This window comes from Spinacia oleracea, chromosome 6, assembly GCF_020520425.1.
Source record: "Spinacia oleracea cultivar Varoflay chromosome 6, BTI_SOV_V1, whole genome shotgun sequence".
NCBI classification, from domain to species: Eukaryota; Viridiplantae; Streptophyta; class Magnoliopsida; order Caryophyllales; family Amaranthaceae; genus Spinacia; species Spinacia oleracea.
In genome coordinates, this window is record NC_079492.1 from 82,248,459 (window position 1) to 82,254,124 (window position 5,666).

Genomic DNA, 5,666 nt, shown 5'->3' on the forward strand with positions numbered 1-5,666 from the left:
AATTCAGAATTTTTAAGTTAGGGGATCTCATGAAGGGGAGGGGTATTTATAGGTTCTCATACCTTCATGGGTTAGGTATTAGGGTTTAAGGTTGGTCTTGCTTTTTTGGCTTAGTTGAATTTAATCCTTGCAAGCTTTTGATCGGTTTGATTATGGCAAACAACTAGGCCTTAATTAAATTAAATTCGTTTTTGAAATACGACACAACAATTCCCGATTAAATAAATTCATTGAATTTATTTAATAAAAATACGGTTTTCGAAATAATTAATATTTAGTTAATTAAAAATAAAAAGCGTGCTTGTAATCTTATTCTTGGTGAATAATAACAACTTTTATTTGCCAAAAAAAAAAAAAAATTAAGCGCATTTAATTCTCATTAATTGAAATTAATTTTTAAAAATACAACGAAATCCTTTATAAATATAATAAAATATATTTATAATTATAGAAAAATACGAGGTATTACAGTCTACCCTCCTTAAAAGAAGTTTTGTCCCGAAACTTGGGCACGGAAATCACAATTTCAAAACTAAACTTGAGAATATTTTGAGACTTTAGTGGGTTTTCTTTGCAAAAAGTTTTAGTTGCTGTACTCTTTAAGTAATTCAACATGACAATAAACAGTGAAACTTCACTGGAAACAACGATTCAAGCATATCCTTAAGGGTAAATTGGGTAAATAAGGTAAAAAGCGCCAAATTCTACCGCACTCTACCCCCTTAAAGAAAACGAGTTACAACCCGTAACTCAACTAACCTCGGGAAAAAGCTCAGGATATTTCTTTCTCATTTCCTCCTCCGCTTCCCAGGTAGCTTCCTCAGACTCTTGGTTAGACCACAACACTTTTACGATCTTAACATCCTTAGTTCGAGTGCTACGCACTTTGCTATCAAGTATCTTGACAGGTCTTTCCTCAATGGTCAAACTTTGGTCTAACTCTATGGTCTCCGGTTGCAGTACATGAGACTTATCCGGGACATACTTCCTCAATTGGTACACATGAAACACATTATGCACTCTATGCAAATCCATGGCAAGGCTAGTCTATACGCTACATTCCCTATCCGTTCTAAGATCTCATTGAAGGAAATAATGCCCTTGGTCCAAGTACGCATATAATGTTAAGTCTAATAAATGCGGTTCAGTATTAATTAACAAGTTAATAATTCAGTGAGATCAAGTGAGCTGAATTCCTAGCTAGAGGCCGCTTCAGTTCAAGTGGAATTAATGATATTAATCCACAGCTTACTCTTGACTGAACCCGTAGGGTCACACAAATAGTACGTAAACGGATCAAGTATTCAATGGCATTAAATACTCCATCTATGGATATTCGGAATCGACGGATCTTGGTTTCAGTGGGAGCTGAGATCGTCAAAAGCAAGCAAATGAATACTCCGGAAACGATGATATTGCCGGAAACGGAAATATGGATCGTATCGGAAATATAAATATTATCCAAGTCGTAGATGTTGCTGGAAATGGAAACATGGTACGTATCGGAAAATATTATTGGAAATGGAAATATTGCCGGAATCGGAAATATTGCCGGAAACGGAAATATTGTCAGAATCGGAAATATTATCGAAATCGGAAAATAATTCCGGAAACGAAAATATTAAATATTTGTTCGAAACGAAAATTAATTCCGGAATCGGAAATATTAAATATTGTTCGTATCGGAAATAAATTCTGGAATCGAGAATTTAATCGGAAGCGTATCGTACGAATTAGCACCGGACGAGGCCTGCCAGACGAAAGCCCAACACGAAGCCGGGCCATCGCCCAGCATGCCAAGGCGCAACAAACACACGCCAAGCCTCGACCAGGCCCAGCGCAAAAGCCAGTCCCCGCCGAAGCCTTGTGCGCGCATGCGGAGCAAGGGGCTGCGACGAGTGGGCCTTGCGCTGTGCGTGGGCTGTAAGGCCTGCGTGCGGTGCTTGTGCGCCACTCGTGTGTGTTACTCGAAATCCTAAGGCTACCGGGATTCGTCATATGATTAAATCTAATCCTAAAAGATAAAGTTTGTTTAATTAAAGTCCTAGTAGGATTATAATCAAATAAATTTGTATTCTAATAGGATTACAATTCCTTTTCCATAACACTATAAATAGGTGCATTGATATGTGTGTTTTATATAGAGTTTTTACCCCAGTCCCTTAGTACTTTTTGATCTCAAATGAGCTCTTCGGAACGATTTTTAGTACTAATGTGCTCCTTGTTGTATGTTTGTAGTTTCAGGTTCATCATTGTAGGAATTAGCATATTTTTGTGCATTTCCTACTCACTTGAATCAATACAAGAGATTATGTACTTTCGAGAGCACAAACATTAAGTTTGAAGAGTTTTGAAGCAAAGCGAATAACGAAGGAAGTACAAAAATGACTATAGTCCACTATTTTAAGCATAACTCAAGTTCTACAAGTCCAAATGATGTAATTTTAATTGGGTTGGATTCTAGATATCAATAGCTTTCCAACAAGTGGTCACTCGCCTAATTCCAACGAATAACGAAGGAGATATGACATTTTGAAGATAGAGGATCGTGTAGTTTCAACACGCGCCCGATCGGGCGAACTTCGGCCGATTCGGATCGGGCGGTCATTCTGGGCGCTGTTCTGGGCATTTTGCAACCGCCCTATCGGGCGGAATTTCGCCCGATTGGGCCGACTATCGAGCACATAGCCCGATCGGGCGACGCCAACCTCCAGCGTATTTCGCGAGTTTTTATTTCCGATTTTGGGCTCTATTTTGGGCAAACTATAAATACTAGCCCCTTATATTTTTAGTGACATCTATTATTCTAGTTTCTAATTACTTAGTTTATTATTGAGTTCTCTATTTTTCTCCAAACACTTAGTTTTAATGTTAATCAAAGATTCAAGCTTTATTATTATCGTTCTTCAAGTCGGTATTGTTTCTTGCTTTAATTTATCTTATTGCTTTGATCATGTTTTCTATTATGTTAATTAATTTGTTATTTATTATCATGAGTGAGTAGTTTAATTTCTAGGGTTTAGGGGATCCATGAATGCATGATTGGGATTATATGTGGACTTGATTATTGATTGATTGATTATAATTTCTATAGCTTATTATTATTGCTCGTCAATTCTGTTCGGCCGGAATATTTTGATTTGAGTTTGATTAACCTTAGATTATCCGCCGAGAGGTATAAATCTGACGTTTTTGGTCTGTGGCTATTAGATAGGAATTATTTCTAGTACGTAGCGAGAGCCCGCTAGTTGTTCTATCCTAAGGAATTGATAAGATTCGAGAGATGCATGTTTTCCTAGGTATGATTGTTAATTGATTGTTATTGTCCGTTGTCCAATCCCGGTCTGCATTTATGGTGAACCGCTGCCCTAGATTCTTGTAATATTGTTATTTTCCGATTTGATTACTTGTTTTAGTTTAATATACAAACCAATCCAACTCTTGTTACCAGTAGTCTAGATTAATAATTTAATAGTAGAAATACGCCTGTTTCCTTGTGGATACGATCCATGCTTCCCTTGCTATATTTTTAGTTGGTGAACGTTAGGTTCATCTTTGATAGGAGTGCGATTTAGCCTGTCAAATTTTGGCGCCGTTGCCGGGGAAACGGTTTTTTTTTCTGTTATTAATTGTTTTTCTAGATTATTGTTTGTTACTTCTCAAGGGACTCCCGTTCCTTGAGACCGGATCTCACGACTGTTTTCTAGTTTTTGCTTGTTTATGCCCAGGACTGTCCATACCAGCGATCTGACTTCGTTCGATCCTGAACCTGAACGGACCTTTCGTAGACGGTGTAGATTCGTTGAACAGTTGAGAGACTATTCTGACTCTGAATCCGACTATCTGATTAGCAAACTATTCCATACAGATTCAGAGATGGGTGACCAAGCACTACCACCACCACCCCCACTTGTGCCAAGGCTTAAAGACTATTCTAAACCAAGTTTGTCTATGCTTCCCAAGGCAATCATGCCTTCCATTGCGGTCGAGAATTTTAAGATCGAACCCCAGCTGATAAACATGATCGAGAGACACCAATTCGGTGGGGAGAAGGGTGAAGATCCTAATCTCCATATTCAGTCTTTCATTCAGTATTGTGCCACCATTAAGCAGAAGAATTTAACACCGGAGCAGACTATGGAGATACTCTTTCCATTTTCATTGAGTGGGAAGGCAAAGCTATGGATTAACAGTCTCAACCGCGCAGCTATGAAAATCACCCAGTGGAATTCCTTGGCCCTTGCGTTCTATGTTAAATATGTCCCACCTGAGAAGACAGCTCGTCTGAGGGGTCAGATATTAGGTATCTCTCAACAAGCAGATGAGAGTTTGTTCGAAGTTTGGGAGAGATTCAAGGACTTGCAAAGAGAGTGCCCGCATCATGGTTTGGATGACTGGTTCCTGGTTCAGCAGTTCTATAATGGTCTGGGTAATGAGTCTAGGTGTCTTTTGGATTCAGCTGCCATTGGGAGATTTATGCAACTGGAGGTGCCTAGAGCTTTAGAGGTGATTGAGGAGATGGCCATCCATAGTGCCCAATATGGGAATCCTAGTGGTTTTGCCGACCGGGGTGTTAAGCATGAGATGAATTCTATTGAACAGCTTACTGCTCAGCTAACTGCCCTACATCACAAGCTAGACAATACACAGATCGCATCTTCCCAATCCACCCAACATGCTAGTGTCGCTGCAATGAGTTCCCAATCTACCAATGTCTGTAATAGTTGTGGGATGCAAGGCCATTATGCACAGGAATGCCGGAGCTCTATCGAACAATGCAATGCATTCCAATCCTACAAGCAGAACAATCCGTACTCCAACTCTTACCATGAGGGGTATAAAAACAACCCCCTACTATCATATAGGAGTACTAATGTCCAGAACCCCCATCAGATTCAACACCCTCCACCACCATAACAACAGTACCAACCGCCACCACAACAATCATACCAACCGCAGATTAACTACAACCCGCAGCCTAGTGGACCACCTGGTTTTCCTCCACAACCTGATCCCATGCTTGTAGAGATGAGGAATATTATGTTGGAATTGCAAAGATCTCTGAGAGAAAAGGATGCCAAAATCGATGCCCTCACTGCTCATAACAAGATCATGGATAAACAGTTGGCACAAATGGCTACTACTCTTGCAGAGAGACCCAAAGGTCAACTCCCTTCACAGCCTGTGACCTGAGAGTTTGTAAATGTTGTCACTTTGCGGAGTGGATATGAGTATGATGGGCCGCCTATGACTATAGAGGAAGAGGTTGAAGTATCTGTCAGTGGTGCTGTGCCAAGAGAAAGTGAGTAGGTGGTAAAGGAGAAGGAAGTTGACACAAGGGTTGAGAAGAAAGTTGAGATACAAGTTCCACCTATCAAACTTCCCTTCCCTCATCGTCAGCTAAAGAATAAGCTAGACAAGCAGTTTGGTAAGTTTAGAAGTGGTAAAGAATCTGCAGGTAACGGTCCCTTTCACTGAATTAATTACTCAATTACCTGCATATGCTAAATACATGAAAGACATCTTGACTAGGAAGAGAGAATTTACTGAGGTGGAGACTGTTGCATTTACTGAAGAGTGCAGTGCCTTAATACAAAATACGTCTCCACCCAAGTTGAAGGACCCGGGGAGTTTCTCTATCCCGTGTAATATTGGCAACCTTTTTA

The 5,666-nt window shown here is 39.9% G+C and overlaps 1 non-coding gene across 1 annotated transcript; it reads right to left on the bottom strand.

Annotated features, from left to right (window-relative positions):
- Positions 1-4,281: 4,281 nt before the first annotated feature.
- Positions 4,282-4,388, bottom strand: LOC130464489 (small nucleolar RNA R71). The gene has a single exon (XR_008924898.1). It is a non-coding gene; the product is annotated as a small nucleolar RNA R71 (small nucleolar RNA).
- Positions 4,389-5,666: the final 1,278 nt, after the last annotated feature.